Genomic DNA, 19,813 nt, shown 5'->3' with positions numbered 1-19,813 from the left:
AACAAAAATCCTATGTTTAGATCTAACTACCTTAATACCCAAGAAGTATCGTAGCTCTTCTAGATCTTTCACCTCAAACTCTTAATGGAGTTGTTTAAGAGATTCAATCTCATTGTTATCATTCCCTGTCACTACAATATCATCCACATATATAGCAAGCAGAGTCAAGGAAGAGTCTACTTTATTAATGAACAATGTATGGTTTGACTGAGCATGTACATAGCCGAATTTTTTAAGGGCTTATTTGAATCTATCAAACCAAGCTCTAGGGGACTTATTTAGTCCATACAAGGCTTTATTCAATCGACAAACCTTTTTCTTTCCAGTCTCTGCATCATAAAATTTAGGAGGTAACTACATGTAGACTTCTTCTTGTAAGTCTTTATTGAGAAAAGCATTTTTAACATCCATCTGAAACAAGGGCCAAGAGTAACTGGCTGCAAAGGATAATAAAATTCTAATAGTGGTCATCTTTGCTACTGGAGCAAAAGTCTCCAAGTAGTCTATACCATAAGTCTAAGTAAATCCTTTGCAACTAACCGGGCCTTATATCTTTCAATGGAACCATCAGCATTATGTTTCACAGTAAATACTCATCTACATCCAACCGGTTTTTTCCCTTTAGGCTGGTTAACTTGCTCCCAAGTATTATTCCTCAAAAGAGCATCCATTTCAACCTTCATTACATCTTTCCACTCAATAACTGACAAGGCTTCCTGCATTGTTTTGGAAATAGGAATATCAACAATGGATGTGAGAAATGACCTTTAAGAGGGGGATATGCGATCATAGGACAAGAACTAGGAAATGCAGTGAGTTGTAAATGTGATACAATGTCGTTTGCCTTTATGGACTACAATGGAGAGGTCAAGGTCATCCAAAGGAGGAAAGGGTGCAACAGTGGAAGGTATCTCAGTGGGATTTGGATCTGATAAAGGAACTGTGGTACTTGGATCTAGATCTGTAGAAGGAACTAGGGCTGGCCTGGACTACTGATGACCGAAATCAACCTGCCTCCACTGCTTGTGATAGACTCTCAAATCCTGACACCTCTAACAGCCATCCCCATTACATCCATCATCACTCAATGGAATAGGTAAAGGAACTTCTGATGAGTTAACCCCATTCTCACTAATCTCCCTTGAGGAGAAACCCTAGGATAATAGGGTACATCCTCAAAGAAAGTAACATCCATAGAGACAAATCCCCTCTTTAAAGTAGGTTCATAATAGCAATAACCCTTTTGATTTTGTGCATAACAGAGAAAAATACATTTGGAGGTCTTAGGATTAAAATTGGTATGATGAGGTCCAAGAATCTGAACAAAGCAAGTGCAACCAAAGGTTTTAAGGGGAACAATAAACAATTCTTTATCAGGGTATAGAAGGGTAAATGGAGGCTTCATGTCAAGAACTCGTGAATGAACTCAATTAATGAGATACATTGTTGTAAGAATAGCATCTCCCCATAAACGAATAGGCACATTGGATTTAAACATAATGCTTCTAGCCACCTCCAATATGTGTCTATTCTTCCTCTCAGCAATCCCATTCTATTGTGGTGATTAAGACAAGTACTCTGGTGAATAATCCCATGATCAAGCAAATAAGAGGCTAATGAGTAGGAAAAGTATTCTTTCGCATTATTAGATCTGAAGATTTTGATTTTGACTCCAAACTGGGTTAAAATCATCTGATGAAAGATTTGGGTCAAAGCATGGACCTCATCTCGAGAACGCATAAGGTAAACCCAAGAAAAACAAGTATAGTCAGCAACAAACAACAAAAAATATCAGTATCCCCCCATAGCAGTAATGTGATACGGGCCCCAAACATTGGTATGCACAATATCAAAAGAATTACTACTTCTTTTATTACTCAATGAATAAGATGTTCTACAATGCTTTGCAAGCTCACAACTCACATTTCAAATTGGACATCTGAACAGACTCAAATAAATTAGGAAACAAACTCTTCAAAGACCGAAAGGATAAATGACCCAACCGATTATGCCAAAGCATAACCTGACTAATAGACTGAGAAACAAAAGAATTCCTATATTTACTATCTTCCCAATGAGAACTCTCTCCAAGCAGATAGATCACATTTGTCTCACAGCCAATCCCAATCACCTTCCTTGTCTCCAAGCCTTAAGAAACACATCAGTTAGGGAAAAAAGTTACTGAACAATTCTGATGTTTTGTAATGCTACTGACTAAAAACAAGTTAGTATTAAGATTAGAAACATATAGAACTGAAGATAAGAAAATGGTATTAGACAACTTGATGTCTCCCTTACTAGAAATGGGAACAAGTAAACCATCAGCAATGGACACTTTATCTCTGCCAAAAGATAAATGATAAGTAGTGAACAGTGATGGCAAGCCACACATATGGCACTTGAGTTTATTACCCAACAATGTTTAGTGTTACCTAGAGCTGAAGCATGCCAAGTTGAGGCCCGAGTACTTGAACGAGCAAAAGCTAATGTGGGAGGAGCTGATGGCGACTGAGATGACTAAGCTGAACTGCCAACTTCCTTTTCCATCTGAGTCAGGGCAGACCAGACAACAGCTAGGGTATCTAGAGGTGTGCCTTTTGTGCCAAATGATGATGCACAATCAGTATTAACAACTATATTAGCATTACCCCTTTTGTTCCTGACTTTTGTTGGAACTGGATGAGGGTGCAACTTCCAACATGTGTCTTTAGTATGCTTAGGCTTCTTGCAATGTTCACACACTAGATCCCGCTTGTCTTCCTTCTTTATATTCCTCTCTATATCACCCCCAGACTTAGGTTTAACTGTTGCCAAGGCTGGTGGGAAGGACTGATGCTGCATCATAACCTTTCTCCTAATCTCTTCACTATGCACTAAGGAGAGGCTTGAGATAGGGTCACACTGACTGTCCCTTGTTAGTGTTGTTGTCTCACAATATCATAGCCAGGATTCAAACCAACTAGGAACTCAAAAACCTTATTAGTTTCAACTTGCTTTCTATGAGTCCGTGCATCATTTTGACTTTCCCACTAAAGTGTTTCTAGGTGGTCAATTTCATGCCACAAAGATTTTAAGGTAGAGAAGTAAATCTAAACTGGTTTCTCTCATTGTTTAAGGTTGTTGACCTTACACTTCAATTCATAAGCCCTAGCAACACTAAGAGGTTGGGAGTAAATCTCTTTCATGACATCCCAGATTTTCTTTGGCTGTTTTTGCCTACAAATAATTCCGGTTGATATACGGCTGCATAGAGTTGCACAGTCATGTCATAATAAAATAGTTCTCTTGAACCCATTTGGTATAAGTTTGGTCCTCCTTGGTTGGTTCTTCCACATCTCCTAATAAATAGCTCAATTTTCCTCTACCTCCAATGGCCATCATGGCCGATTGAGCCCATTCTAAGTAGTTTGATCCATCAAACTTCACAGTTGTAATCTGAAAGGCATTCTCAAACATGCTACCAAAATTGCTAGTCCCAAAAACACCTTCCCCCTGATTTTTGAACTCCATTCTTGATCAAGAATTAATAGAAAAACCCCTTTCTAACTACTGTAATAGAAAAAATAACACCCAAACAACTGATAACAGTCGGCCTAGGTCTTCCAAAGAACAAAGAAAACAGAGTTCTAACTGAAACCAGTTCAAAAATCTAATTTGAAAGCAACAACAATTCTGAATTTTAGGGTTTTCTCCCAAAACCCTAAAAGAAAAAACATAGATTTTCCAGTCACACCTCTCAGAATAAACTAAGATGATTTTTTCAAAGCTATTCTCAAGAAAAAGCTAACTTTATGAAAGAAAATCTCTGGTTGCCACCTTTTGTCTGATGCAAAACCCTAATCTTGAGGATCTGAAGCCTTTTCTTATTCTTCCTGACTACTAGAACTCTCCCAACCTTCTATAATCTTCTTAGTAGCAACCGCACACTACCAGTAACCTCCAAGAATCACCTGATCCTCCTTATTTGTTGAAAAACTTCTAAACCTAAGAGATTCTCATGTAGTCAATCTAATTAGACTAACATAAAAAACTCCTAGGTCGGCTCCGATACCAAGTAGTCGATCAAGACTACAATCAGTCTTGAGTTTAAAAGAAAAAGAATGAAGAAATTACAGAAGAGAGGAGAGAAGAGAAGAGAAGAAGCACATGAAGAGATCTCGTGGTCTTGACTTCAGTTGACCCACTCTTAAATATATATATATATATATATATATATATATATATATATATATATATATATATATATATATATATATATTGACTAATTGCAAAAGGGTTGAATTGCCCTTATTGCTTACATGGCAAATAAAATAATAATAAAGATGAAATAACAAATTGAAATAACTACTAACTAACACTAACATAACCTACAGAAATATACTGCCATATGAACATGGTGGGGGCCACATCAGTGTTCCCTACACAAATGAAATACAAATGTTTATTTAGGTAGCGTTTGGTAGTGTTTAAATATCATGGATGGGGTCGTTTTGTTCCTATCCACGATAAGATATGGTGTTTTGCTATGTGTAGATGGTCCCTGTCCACAAAATAACGTAGATAGGGACGAGCCACACCCCAATTTAGGCGGTGTTTGGCACCGTATTCATCTCATGGACATGACCGAAATGGTCCCATCCAGGAGATGAAGACGCGTTCAACTGGGTGTGGATGGGATTGGTCCATGCTATATTGTGGGCCGGTCTCGTCAACACCCCAATATAGCGTCAACGGAAAAAACTCATGGATACGTCCCCTCCACGGTTTATTTTTGATCCCATGCTACACAAACTCCATTCTTCTTCGAGCTATGGTAGTCGTAATGATCAGTGCTTGCAACTAAGAAGTGAGTGAGAGGGGGCTTTCTTCCGAGTGTGACTCCTATCTGATACCTTAATAAACGATTCAGGTGATGACCGCCAACTTTAGTTTTACTCAACCAATGGAAGAAAACAGGGGAGTCTGTTAACAGTTAGAGGAGGCCGAGAATGGTGAAGGGAGTCAGTGTCGATGATAGAGGATGGGAGTAAAAAATAGTGTGAATTCGCAAAGAAAATGGAAGGAAGACTAGGTGGATGTTGTGGCTGCGAAGTCTCCTCTATGGTCGAAGAGCAGAGAGAGAGAGAGAGAGAGAGAATGGAGGAGGTTTTGGTTGCCACCACCACATTGTTCTCATCTAAGGAGGAAGACAATGAATAGTGCCTCCTTCGAATTAGGTTAAATTAGAAAGTTTGGTCAGTTTTGATAATAGGGATAAGGGTAGTTTGGTAACTTCAGAGAAGTCTATGGGTATTTTGATAATTTTGGAAATTCAAGGGTAATTTGGTTAATTGGGGGTCTAAGGGGGTCAAGATCAAGCAGGGTAATTTAATTATTTTACTATTGTTTTGTAAAAAATTAATATTTATTCATTGATGCATTTTTCAAAATATTTATCATATAAAATGCAAAAATTAGATATTTATGATTAACTGTGTATATCATTCATAAAATGTATATGAGATACATGGAATAAAAAAAGTGTAGTGTGGACTGGTCCACACCACGCTACAGAACACCACTGTGGGTGTGGACTGGTCCATTCCACACAGTTTGTCCACAATTCATAACAACTGTAGATTGTGGTGTGGTGTGGATTGGTCCCTGCCACAGGGTGTAGTGTGGACTAATCCACACCCACTAATTTCTCATCCACACTACAAAATACCCCTTTATTGTCCAGAGTATTTTCTCATGATTGGTCTACACTATAGTGTAAACAGTTTGTGGTAAGGTTTCAGTGTAATGCACCTGTGTTATGTGGTCCAATCACTCTTATTTTATTTAATATTTTAATAATTTTTAAATTTTAAATTTTATATATTTTATCAATAAAATAATAAATTTTAATATTAATTCTAATACAAGTCTAATGGTTCTCCTTCTCAACTCCTTTTTCATTATTTAAATTATTTTTTATTTTTTTAATATTTAAAATAAATATTTTTAACTATTTAAAAATATAATTATTGTTTACGTATTAGTGCTTTTTATTTAATTTATTTATCATATAAAATATAAAAATTAGACATTTATGATGGACTGTATAAATCTCCATGAAATACATGAACAAAAGGTATGGTATGGATTATGAAATACAGTTGTACACCGATTTAGTCCACCAATTTATCGAGCACGCTACAGAACACGCCCTTAGGAGTCTAATACAGCTTTAACATTTTAAAACTTGTTTTTCTCCGAGTAGCTTCGTGTTTTGCTGATTTTCTTCTTTCATTCAGCGGATTGGAGATAAAATCCACGAACGATTGGAGATCGCCATTAAACTCTTCAATTAACTGAGGTAAGATTTCATCACAACCCCTCATTTCTCCCTGAAGCATGTTTCTTCTTTGCGCTAGAAGGCTACACCAGGTTAGGACTGCTAGAGATTTAACCAACCATCTCTATATGGGTTTTCTCCAAATTCCTCTTCTGAAACGCATCTCAACTTCGACGGATGGACACTCTTTTACAGTATCCTACCTCATAAACTCATGTGGGTTGTCAAAGGAAACCGCCGTATCTGTATCCAAGTCGGTCCAATTTGAAACCTCAGAGAAACCGGACTCAGTCCTCTCCTTCCTCAGAGATTACGGATTTACCAATGCCCAAATCTCTAAACTCATCAGAAATCGGCCAACGCTTCTCTTAATTGACCCGGAGAAAATCTTTGTAGGGTTTTCTCCACCTAACCTTCCAACGATTCTCTGTCGACAATCGGGTTTATTGGCATATAGCTTAGAAAAACCAAATTATACCTTGTTTCGAGTATCTTAAGGGCATAGTTCACAGTTCACACAAACAACAATGTCGTCACCGTTCTCAAACGCTTGAGTTGGACTTTTGGATCGTCTATGCAGAAGGGTATGGACGACAACATCACGATCCTTCGTGAACATGGTGTGCCAGAAAGATTCATCTTGAGCACTGTAAAGGCTCACCCTCAGTCATTTTTGACGCAAACTGATCTGTTCAAGAAGGCTGTCAAAAAAGTTAAGGACCTCGGAATAGACCCTTCAAAATTAGCTTTTGCTCGTTCAGTGTATGTAATGACATAGGCTAGCGAATCAACGATGGAAAGAAAATTGGATATCTTTAAGAAGTGTGGTTGGTCTGAAGACGATATTACCTCAATGATAGAAAGGCAATCTCTTTGCTTGGTGCTTTCAGAGAAGAAGATAGAAAGAGGGATGGATTTTCTGACGAACAAAATGGGTTTGGAACCTTCATTCATTGCCAGGCACCTAATGCTTCTCTGTTTTAGCTTGGAGAAGAGGATGATTCCATGGTATTCAGTCATACAAGTTTTGCTATCAAAGGGACTCATTAACAAGGATGTCAGCGTGGTTCAAGCTCTCTTGTTGAGTAAGAGTCGTTTCATGAACAAGTTTGTAATTAGATACCAGAAGGAAATTCCAGAGCTTCTGAAGATATTTAAAGGTGAGATGGAATTTGGAACTAATCAAAGGGTCTGAGGAGATGGAAGGCTGAAAGTTTTGGAGAATTAGGCCTACAGATTACTGAAGATATTTGAAGGTAAGATGGACTACTTGGAACTAATCAAAGGGTCTAAGGAAATGGACAGCTGAAGAAGTTTCAGAGAATTACGTTTACAGATTTCTTTAAGATTTTCAATACCCAGCGTTTCCCAATTTGAGAGCATTCTACTTTTTCTGTTTCACTGAATTTTCTTTCTACACCATTGTGTTTTTCCTTCAATCTCACCTATAATGATCAAGAATAGAGGGTTCCATACTTCCATGTATAGAGGTTGAAGACCATGGAGACAAACAGAAAAGGGAAAATAAAAGGCTTGTTTGGAGTCTGTGGATGAAACTTAGGCAATTAGATACTGTTGTAGCTCATATATTTTTAGTGGGTTATGCATGATGCTGTGTCTGAGGCCCAAAATTTGGCGGGTAATGATTTCCGGTCAGTTCTGCATTTCTACTTCTAGTTGTTTTACATCTTTCATATGTTGTTGTTGGTTTGGACATTTGACCATGCCTTACCAGAGTTGTACAAACTGTCCGATCCATCATCCAGAGACAACCAAAGCTCATGAATCATGTTATATTATTACTGATGAAGGAAGATTTGGCCCGACCTCGTAATTACGCAATACGTGGCAAAGGCAACAGCTCGACACAACAGTGCGCCTAAGGTGAGAGCACCAAAGGGAGGAACCAGCGGTCCAAACTCCCTACCAGCAGTCCGAACTCCCTACTAGGAGCCCGAACTCTCCCTTAGGCCCCGAGCCACTCAAAGGACAGTAACCCGAACTAGCCTGCCCTATGGCAGTTCAGGACACTCATCTCCGAACTGGTCAGCCTTATGGCAATTCGGGACACACATCCGAACTCAAGACTTCACCTCGCTCACCACTCCAGCACTTCGTCTCCAGGACGCCAAACTGAACAACCGTACCATGCCTGACACCGAGGAAATTTGTATCCAGGGGCAGCGCACCTAACTGACTTGGGATCTGACGCTTGACAGTTGCACTTCAAACGGCCACCTGCCACCGCCATCTCCAGTTACAGAGACGGCTCCGACAATGAGCAGTGGCAGTTCTGTCCCAGCAGAAGGGATGACACCCGAACTGGCAGAAACACATAAGTAATCATACCCGACCTGACAGAAGCCTCGGAGTGAGTGCATGAAGTAGTTATAAAAGGCCCGCTACCCCCAACAACAAGGTATGCAAACTTTGTGCAATCTGGTTTTATCTTGCCTTTGAGAGAATACTAGCTTGAACTTCGAAGCAATCTCATCGGGTCCCCCTCGGAGTTCCCTCATCTTCTCCGTTTCAGGTTCCCCGTTGTTCCAGTCAGAGGCAAGGTCATTGACAGCTACGATCGACCGGATTGCGCACCATCAATTGGCGCCATCTGTGGGAAACGCTTCTAAAAGCCTCCCTCTAAAACTCTCTTACCTCTCTTACCTCCTCATCTTCCAAAAATTCCAACACCCATGGCTTCCTCCAACAATGCCAGACGTGGCACAGAAACGAACACCACTGGGGAACAACTCCAAGTTCCCGTGGTGTGCATCGGGCAGTTCACCATCCCTCTTTCAATGGATGGGATCCCCAACCTGAATGCGCCACAAGCAGTGGCGCCCTTGAACCTTCCTGCCTCGAACGTCCCTTTTCCACTCCCTATCGAAGCAACATCGCTGAACCAACTACTGTCCCACTGGCGACCCGCCAGAATCAGCTGGACGACCTAATGCAATGCATGCGGGCAATGCAAGCCCAAATGCAACAATTCCAGCAGCATCAACTCCAACAGCACTAGGTATTACACCACCTCTCCCAACACCATTATCAACAGTAGTTCCCTCAGCTACCCCTGAACCAGTCACTGCTTCCACCTCGACACCCTGTTCCGAAGCCGGTTAAGGCCTCCCATCAGGGTGGACTCCCTCACTGAGGACAAGTTTCCCAACTCCAGAACCCGCCTAATAGCCAGGCCTCATCCCCAGGCCGAAAGGAAAGAAAAATTACCCCCGCCTCGCAGCTCGCAGGTGGGTCGGGAACCTCGCCCACAAAGTCAGCACCTCGGCACTCCAAGCCTGAGTTCCCGCTCACGGAGAACCGGTTCAACGCCCTAGTAGTAGACCAACATTTCGGGCCCATCAAGCTCGGCAACACAGAGGCCAACAGTGCCAATACCAGGCCTGCTCAACAACGAAGGTGCCGATGAAGTCATCGAACTGTTACCCGTGTCCTACCCGAGCTCAGAGGCAAGGAAGAGACAAGCTCGGACGAGGTAAAAACTGCCCCAATTCTCTCAGTTCCTTCCCCCCTCGCATCAGAACTAATAGCAGTCTCCATGCCTAGAGACTTCAAGCTTCCATCTTTGGACAAGTATGATGGGTCCTTTGACCCCAACGACCACGTCGATGCTTTCCAGTCACAAATGCACATCGCTAGGGCCAGTGAGTCATGCATGTGCGTGGCCTTCACCACCACCTTTAGGGGGGTGGCCCACACCTGGTACCGAAACCTAGCCCTCGGGTCAATAAGAAGCTAGACCCAGTTCGTGCAGGTCTTCACCGCACATTTCGTTACCAGCAAGCGATGCCCCATGACCGAGGAAAGCATCTTCAGAGTAGTCTAGAGGGAAAAAGAATCCATCTGGGGCTACATCAAGCGGTTCAATGAAGCATGCTTGCAGATACCGCGATTAGACCCCGCAGTACAGCTCGCAACGGCCAAGAGAGGGGTAACGCACAAGGAGTTCAAATGGCACATGGTGGCCAGCCAGCCCGCAACCGTGGCCGATTTTCTCAAGCTCACGAACAAGTTCATGAGAATGGAGGAAGAAATCAACCAAAGAACCGAAGGCGGGGTCGAGAAAAGAAAAAGAAAAGGTGAGCCCTCTAATCCAAGCAACAGAAGAAACCAGGCCCGGGAGGCGAAGCCAATCCAACCGTCTCGAGCTCCCTTAGCAGTTCGGACGGATTACACCCCGTTAAACACAAGGCGGACTAAGATCTTGATGATGATAATAAACGCCCCTACGTAAAGTGGCCACCTCGCCTAAAGAGTAATCCAAACGAGAGAAATAAAAATCTATATTGTAGTTTTCATAGAGATCACGGTCATAGTACCGAACAGTGTAATAATCTCCGAGACGAGATAAAGGGACTCATCCGTCGCGGATACTTGAGAAATTTTGTACAACATAATGATAATAATAATAAGGTAGGTCGGCAAGGGGAGCACAGAAAGGATGCCCCCGAATCCAGTAGTAGACCGGCCGAAACCTTATAGCGACCTCCAGAAGAGAGGCCAATTCGGGGAACCATCCATGTGATAGTGGGTGGTTCGGTCGTAGTAGGGTGCACTTCGGCAGCAGCACGGACGTCAGTTCGTGAGGCAGCCCAAGAAGAACAGAACCCTCAAAAGAGGCAGAAGACGGAAGAACCGATCTTTTTCATGGAAGACGGCACGCGAGGTGTCCACTATCCCCACGATGACGCGCTCGTCATAAAACTAAGGATCAGCGACTTTGAAGTTCGGCGCGTACTTGTGGACTCAGGTAGTTTGGCGGACATCCTCTTCAAATTGGCGTTTGACCAACTACAGTTGTCGAGAAGCGAGTTGAAGCCTGCAAACACTCCTCTGGTGGGCTTCAACGGAGAGGAAGTCAGGCCCCTTGGGAAAATAACAATATCTGTGGAAGTCGGCACATGGCCTTGCGCGGTCAGGCTCAACCACGATTTCCTGGTGGTCGTGACCCCCTCCCCATACAATGCCATAATAGGGCAGTTAATTACGAATGTTCTGCAGGCAGTGGTCTCCACCTACTATCTGGTAATGAAGTTCCCCACGGACTTCGGTGTGGGGGTAGTGCAGGGCGACCAGCTTGAGTCCTGCAAGTGTTATGTTTCCGCCTTAAAGGAAAAAACCAAGACAGCTGGCGACCTCGAACTGGAGCGGCCTACGAAGCAGGGCGAGGAATGAGCTTCACCCACAGAGGAAACGGTCACGATCTCGACCTCGACTACAGATCCGGCTTGAACGCTACAGATCGGTGCTTCCGTCAAAGAGCCTCTACGAACTGAACTAGTGAGTTTCTTACTTCAAAATTTATATATTTTTGCGTGGTCCGCGGTCGATATGCCCGGTATTGACCCTGGCCTTATAACTCACAAACTTAACACTGACCCTGTAGTTAGACCCAATAGACAGAAGAAACGCAACTTAGCCCCGGAGCGCTGGAGGGCGGTCGACGAGGAGGTTGAAAAGCTCATCGCAGCGGACTTCATAAGGGAAGTTCATTACCCGAGCTGGGTAGCCAACCCAGTGCTGGTGAAAAAAGCAAACGGCAAGTGGCGCATGTGCGTTGACTACACCGACCTGAACCGAGCTTGCCCAAAAGACTGCTTCCCCCTCCCCCAAATTGACCGCTCAGTGGACGTGACCTTGGGACATGAGTTGCTAAGCTTCTTGGATGCCTAATCAGGCTACAACCAAATCAAAATGGACTAGTCTGATGAGAAAAAAACCAGCTTCATAACCGAGTTCGGCCTGTACTGTTACAAGGTCATACCCTTCGGACTAAATAATGCTGGGGCGACCTTCTAAAGACTTGTAAATAAGCTTTTTCGGCCCTTAATTGGCACGAAAATAGAATGTTATGTAGACGACATGGTCGTCAAAACGTAGTTCTCACAGGAATTAATACAAGACTTATATTCTGTTTTCCAAATTCTACGACAATTTAGCATAAAACTGAACCCTAACAAATGTATCTTCGGTGTCACCTCGGGTAGGTTTCTAGGGTGCATTGTCAATCGGTGTGGTAATAAAGCCAACCCGGACAAAATAAAGGCTATCCTAGATATGAGACCACCCCGAAAAGTAAAAGAGGTTCAGAGACTAAACGGCCGCATAACCACTTTGAGCCGCTTTATGTCCAAATCGACAGACCACTGTCTGCCTTTCTTCAAGGATATCAAAGGCAAAGGGTTCGAATGGACCCAAGACTGCCAGCTCGTGTTCGACGAGCTGAAGAGCTACCTCGCCACTGTGCCAACCTTAGTCAGGCTCGAGGAGGGCGAGGTCTTAGAACTGTACCTCTCGGCAAGCGACGAGGTGGTCAGTTCGGTACTAATAAAAGAAGTAGACTGAGTCCAGCAGCCCGTCTATTATGTTAGTAAAATTATGCAGGGAGCAGAGACGAGATACCCACAGATAGAAAAGCTAGTATACGCACTGATAATTGTAGCTCGAAAACTCCGCCCATATTTCCAGGCTCACACCGTCGTCGTCTTGACTAACAAACCCATGAGACAAGTCTTACTCAAGCCCGAGGTTTTCGGTCGGCTGATGAAGTGGGCCATCGAACTCAGCGAGTACGACCTCTAGTACAAGCCAGGGACTGCCATTAAGGCCCAAGCCTTAGCATATTTTATCGTCGAGTGCACATTCAGCCTCGAAGCCCTTGGGCCGGTTGAGCCCAAAATCCCCAATTCGGGTGAACCCGGAGCTCCCAAGCCAATAGAGTCTGAACCCCGTGAAGTAGCAGCCAGTGTGGCATCTCTCTTGGTTAGGCCAAGTGCGAACTGGGATGAGGAACCATGGATCCTTGACGTAGATGGCTCCTCGAACCAGCAGGGCAGCGGGGCTGGAGTACTCCTATGAGGCCCAGGTGGCACAAAATTGGAATACGCACTAACATTGAGTTCGCGGCATCAAACAACGAGGCAAAGTACGAGGCACTGATAGTCGGGCTGAACCTAGCGCAAAAGGTAAGAGCAAAGCACATAGTCATCTGTAGTGATTCCCAGCTCGTGGTCAACCAGGTTACGGGTGAGTACGAAGCACGCGAGCTCTCCATGATCGCATACTTGGCAAAAGTAAAAGAGGCTCTACTCAACTTCCAATCACACTTCATCAGGCAAATCCCGAGGTCAGAGAACACTGAGGCGACGCCCTGTCCCGGTTAGCCAGCACAAGTCACAACACCATGAGAACCGTGTACATAGAGGACTTACCTTGGCTTAGCATTCTCGGTGGGGCAGAGGAGGTCGCTCCCGTCCTTGAAGCAGAGCCAAACTGGATCGACCCACTCGCGAGCTTCTTGTTAGATGGAACCCTCCCTACGGACCGCAATGCAACCAAGAGGGTGCAGCGCCAGGCAGCCAAATACGTCATAATTAACGAACGGTTGTACCAACGGTCCTACACGCTCCCCTACTTGCGTTGCTTGCGACCTGTCGAAGCCGAGCTCATACTCCGCGACACTCATGAAGGCTGTGCAGCGGACACCTGGGGGGCAGAGCCCTCGCCAAAAGGCACTTTGACAAGGACACTATTGGCCAACGATGAAGACAGAAGTTGTCGAGCTCGTCAGAAAATGCGACAAGTGTTAGAAGCATGCCAACATCCACCATCAGCATGCTTCCGACCTCAAATACCTCACCAGCCCATGGCCCTTTGCGCAATGGGGCATCGACCTCCTGGGGCCATTCCCGCCAGCAACAGGTGGGAGAAAATTCCTGGTGGTGGCAGTAGATTACTTCACAAAATCGATAGAAGCTGAACCTCTAGCAATAGTTACGGCCCGAAACATACAGAACTTCTTTTGGAAGAGCATATTATGTCGCTTCGGGCTACCTCGGGTACTGATCTCCGACAACAGCAAACAGTTTGAGGATATCAAGTTCCAAGAATGGTGCCAGAATATAGGAATTCGTCAGAACTTCACATCGATCGCACACCCATAGGCAAATGGTCAGATAGAAGTAATGAACAGAGCCATCCTCCGCGGACTGAAAGCACGACAAGATCGAGCTAAAGGGTTGTGGGCGGACGAGCTACCAAGTGTTCTATGGGCTCACCGAACCACAAAAAAATCCGCCACAGGAGAGACCCCCTTTAACCTCACCTACAGCACTGAAGCGGTAATCCCTGCAAAAATCGAAATACCTACACTACGACTAGAAGCATATGACGATCAGACAAACGGAGACGAGTTATGTACTAACCTCGACCTGCTGGACGAGGTAAGAGACCTCGCGCACATCCGGACAACGGCCTATCAGCAGCAAGTAGCTCGGTACTACATCGCCAGAGTAAAGAAGCGAAGCTTCCGAGTCGGCGACCTAGTTCTCCGTAAGATTATGGTGCCCGAACCCGGCGTGGGCAAACTTGGACCAAATTGGGAAGGGCCCTACAGAGTAAAGAGAGTGCTCGAAGGGGCATACGAGATTGAAACCTTAGAAGGCAAACAAGTACCCCGAGCATGAAACATCGTCAACTTGAGGCGATACTACCTATAGACCGCCAAGCGAAGTGGACGAAATCGCTACCAAAGCCTAAAAGCCAGGATGACGAGCTAACAAAGGAACCTCGGCATAGGCAAAGAGATGGACGAAGTGAAGTATTAGACATCGAAACAGGTCGCGCGAGCGCAGTAACCCGAGCAAGAAACAGATCGGGCATATTATCAGTTCGGCAAATATGTCAGTTCAAGAGAGAACAACCAACACTTAACCGAAAGAAAATTCCATTTCATTGCAAGATAAGGAAGAGTACATTTGAAAAAAAAATTGCATTTTTACAAGCCCGGAGCTACTTCTTCATTATCAGAAGGCACTTCAACAACACCCGAAGGTCCTGCCTCGCCCTCGGAATCCGGTTCACCATCGGCAGCGTTGGCCATCTCCTGAGTTATGCACGAAGTGGATATGGCACTGATATCGAGCTCGAGGTACGTGTTCCGGATCATCCACCGGTTCAGTTTAAATCCCCTCTTGTACGAGTCCACCATCATGTCGTCAAAGCGCGGCGAGGTGATATATTCATCAGCGGCCTTTTTCTTAGCATTTTCGATGCCTTGGCAAAAGATCTGCGTTTTTTCCCTTATGTCCTCCTGAAGGTATTCGACCTGATGTTGCAGGTCTTGCCTCAGGTCCGCCATATGCTTCACAACCACCCCCATAGCCTCGGCATCCCTCTGAGACCTCGCCTACCTGCCATAGCAATGCGAGCAGCCTCCTCAGCAGCACGAGCAGCCGCCTCAGCAGCTCGGGTGGTCGCCTTGGCGGTGCGGAAAGCCTCTTCGGCAGCTCGCGCCTGCCTCGAGCTCCTCTCCACCTGGGCCGCCAAGGCATGAATAGAAGAGTTCACCTACCAAAAGGAAAGAACAAGTGATTAAGAGAACTGACAGCAAGAGGGATAAAAAACAAAGAAGCCCGACAAGAAATCTGACTCACCACCATAGCATGAGTAGCAACACGACAAGCGATCTGGAAGATCGATCCAGGCCGTGATCTCCTCGGGGAAGGTTGCCTCCCTACTCTTCTGAAGAGCATAGTTCGGCGACAGCACGCTCTTGAATTCCCCTTGAGCTCCCAAGCCTGAGGGCCCAGCTTGCGTATGTGCGGACCTAGAGTAAGCGGGAGCACTAGAGTAGGCAGGAACCCCCGTGTGAGTAGTCTCGGCATAAGGGGCCCCTACCGCTTCTTGCATTGAAGGAGCCACCTCGGGCCCCCTAGGCGGATCCTCTGACGTTTAGTCTGGTACATGAGGCTCCACATCCTAGGGCAGCTCGGCACGAGTTCGCTTGGCAACCCGCTTCCTCATCTTCATACCTTGGAACAGGTGCCCACCGTGAGTCCTTTCCGAGTCCATCACACCTGCAAAAAAGAGTTCGACATCAGAATAAACGAAAGAACAAAGCAAAACAAAACCTCTAAGAAAGGAACCTACCCAAACTCAGTTCGGCCGCAATGAGCTTGGCCTCTGTCAGGTACTGATGGCATTTTAGCCCTAGTCGTGCCCATTGCCGGAGGCCCTTCACCGTCTCCTTATTAAGAGTGACACCGGAGTCAGGGGCGGTCGTCCCCCACCTGGTCTGAAAAGGCCACCCTTGTGCACTTCGCACCCCGAAGTAGTCATGCTTCCACGCCGGGACCTTGTTGGGAAGTTCGTGCAAGAGCTTAAAACCCAGGCGAGGAGACATGTAATACGCCCGCCTACTCCCGGGAAGAGGACCCGCTTGTTTCTTGAGCATTAAAATAGAGGAGAATATCTCCAAGTCTAAAGGAAAGCCCTGTTCGCAAAAAAGGGAGATTGTCCCCACCAAGTTACGAAGAGAGTTCGGGTGAAGCTGGCCGACGGTAACGCTGAAGTGGTTTATGACCTCGACAAGAAGGGGGTGGAAAGGCAGTCTCAGCCCCGCAGCAAGCTGCTCCCGAAATATCACGATCTCATCAAGATCGTGTTCCCAAGAAAAGCTACCCGAAGGAATGAAATAGGCGTACTCCCCAAGAAAATTGTAAGAGGTAATAAGGGATTGGAGCCCCTTGGACGTCATGGTCGAAGGACCAAACCTGTCTGGCATCTGACCTCGACGAGAGGTAGACGCCAAACTGCCCGAAGTGGCTCGGCCTACAGGTTCAAACTCGTCCTCAAGTTCTACCTCAAGTTCGCTAAGGCCATCGGGGGATGCAACTCAGTTCGTAGAACCTGCATCAGACCCACTAGAAGAACCGTCTGAGCTATCCAAGCTAGACATCAAGGAGAAAAGGTGGATTCCAGGAAAGTACTCACCCAAAAAATGTTTGAGCAGACTCCAGAAACTAGAACAAGTAAAAAATCTTGAAGGCGAGCTAAAAAGCCTGGACGCGAGCTAAAAGACCTGGACGCGAGCTCAAGAAGCAAAACGTAGAGTGACAAAGCGAATGGGGTCCCCTACTATTTATACCCACCGTAACCGAGAACTAACAGTGCAGATCAGAGCCAATCTGACAGCCTGCATTCGCGCTAACCGCACGTCCCCTGAGACCGAGACGTGATTGGCGCACGTCTTTTTGAAACTGACAAAATGTCGATGCACGTCTTTCTAAAACTAACAAAACGTCGACGCACGTTTTTCTGAAACTGATAGAACGACCAGTGCACGTCTCCTCGCCTTTCAAACGGTAGCGGTGCATTTTTTCAAAATCGAAAAGACTCGTTGTCATGTCTCCTAGCGACGCGCCTTTTCGAAATTCGAAATAAGCGCACGCCACCACGTCTGTCAGCATTTGTAAGCAAGTAGGTGCGTCTCCCGCCTTTTGGGCGCTCGAGAAAACCAAAGAAACCTGACAACGCACCTCGCGCTATCAAGATTCGAAGTACGAGACAAATCCACCTACCACCTCACGAAACTCCCCGCGCCAGGGAAAGACCCTTAGCACGAGGAGTGGGGAGCAATTGATGAAGGAAGGTTTGGCCCGACCTCGTAATTACGCAACACGTGGCAAAGGCAACAGCTCGACACAGCAGTGCGCCTAAGGTGAGAGCACCAAAGGGAGGAACTAGCGGTCCAAACTCCCTACCAGCAGTCCGAACTCCCTACTAGGAGCCCGAACTCTCCCTTAGGCCCCGAGCCACTCAAAGGACAGTAGCCCGAGCTAGCTTGCCCTATGGCAGTTCAGGACACTCATCTCCGAACTGGTCAGCCTTATGGCAGTTCGGGACACACATCCGAACTCAAGACTTCACCTCGCTCACCACTCCAGCACTTCGCCTCCAGGACGCCAAACTGAACAACCGTACCATGCCTGACACCGAGAAAATTTGTATCCAGGGGCGGCGCACCTGACTGACTTGGGATCTGACGCTTGACAATTGCACTTCAAACGGCCACCTGCCACCGCCATCTCCAGTTACAGAGACGGCTTCGACAAGGAGCAGTGGCAGTTCTATCCCAGCAGAAGGGATGACACCCGAACTAGTAGAAACACGTAAGTAATCATACCCGACCTGACAGAAGCCTCGGAGTGAGTGCGCAAAGTGGTTATAAAAGGCCCGCTACCCCCAACAAGGTATGCAAACTTTGTGTCATCTGGTTTTATCTTGCCTTTGAGAGAATACTAACTTGAGCTTCGGAGCAATTTCACCGGGTTCCCCTCGGAGTTCCCTCATCTTCTCCGTTTCAGATTCCCTATTGCTCCAATCAGAAACAAGGTCATTGACAGCTAGGAGCAGTTGGATTTCGCACCATCAATTACCATAGTACATCTTTTTTCTCTATTTTATCAAAAGGCACCAGCTGGCTCGAATTATTAAATCAGTGAATGTAGATGTACTTACCACTGAACTGAGATTCAATCCTGTCTCCATCTTTCCCATCCCCACCCAAAAGTTTGGCTAGCAAAAGTAAAGATAAGACAAAGTCTATAACATTATACGCAAAGGACTATTTTGTTCCATATATTTGTCAAGCAAGGATCTCAGTATGAATATAGTTTTGAAATTAAACAAGAACCTCTTGAAGTTCTTAACCAAGTACCAATAGGAAGTCACTGGTCTTGAGGACGTAGGTGGGTTGTAGAATTTAGGTTGTTTACAGCTTTGAATTGTATCTGCAATTGACCCACTCCTTTTCTTTGTAGGTTACTTTCTTCCAAGCAAGAATGATATATGGGAAGTTGGGAACCTGATAGGGGCCTTTCAGTTAAATTCTCTTGCACCCTTTATTAATAGCATGGATTTTGTATTATTATATCGATATTTTTTCCTCTACTTGTATAATGCAGCTAACCCATATATATTGTGTATCTAGTACAGACTACTACATGCAGGTTCAAATTTGAGAGAAGTCAATTTGTGCGAAAAAAGAAATGCTGAAGTCTAGGACTGCATCTGGTTTACCCAGATAGCTGGGTAGCTGGGATGAACATTGGGTAATTGCCTTTTTAGTACAGACTACTAAGTAGTTTCTATTTATTCATGCTTGGGATAACTTGACCTCTTCAGTGTTTTTTTTTTTTTACTACACAATGGAGGACAGAGGTAGCCCGTTCCCCATCCCCTTAACCCCATAACCCTGGTGCCAGCAAGATTTTATCCCAGGTGTATGGAACACAACAAGTCAAAGATCCTACCAATATTGGCTCTCATGATTTTATTCCAGTTTACTGACCTATATTGCAATAAAGCAAGAAAGGCAAGAAAAAAACGGGTTATTACTTCGAACTATAACTTGGATGCCAAAAATTCTATGCTTTGACATAGAAATTCTGGGCCAATTTTGACATAAAAATTCTAGGCCAATTTACTGATTTATATTCGGATTCAGCCCGGGAACTGTCTAGGCAACTGGTTTCATTTTACTACAAATCCAGTCCCTAGTCAAAAACCGTTGAATCAGTCAACAACCTGTTGATCTGGGCAGTCAAACAGTCGATTCGTTCAACGGGTTTTGGTTGTTTTTTTTCATTTTTTATTTTATAATTTTTTTGTCATTAAAACCATGAGTTTACTTAC

The 19,813-nt window shown here is 44.9% G+C and overlaps 1 long non-coding RNA gene and 1 pseudogene across 1 annotated transcript; both read left to right on the top strand.

Annotated features, from left to right (window-relative positions):
- The first annotated feature begins 6,200 nt into the window (after window positions 1-6,200).
- Window positions 6,201-19,459, top strand: LOC148866926 (uncharacterized). The gene is made up of 3 exons (XR_016110752.1): window positions 6,201-6,340; window positions 18,940-19,000; window positions 19,115-19,459. It is a non-coding gene; the product is annotated as an uncharacterized LOC148866926 (long non-coding RNA).
- Window positions 6,347-7,649, top strand: LOC148866927 (uncharacterized; annotated as a pseudogene).
- Window positions 19,460-19,813: the final 354 nt, after the last annotated feature.

The sequence above is a fragment of the Nelumbo lutea genome, chromosome 3, assembly GCF_056320005.1.
Source record: "Nelumbo lutea isolate HS-2025 chromosome 3, American lotus-T2T, whole genome shotgun sequence".
Taxonomy (NCBI): domain Eukaryota; kingdom Viridiplantae; phylum Streptophyta; class Magnoliopsida; order Proteales; family Nelumbonaceae; genus Nelumbo; species Nelumbo lutea.
This window is presented reverse-complemented; position numbering and strand designations above follow the sequence as displayed.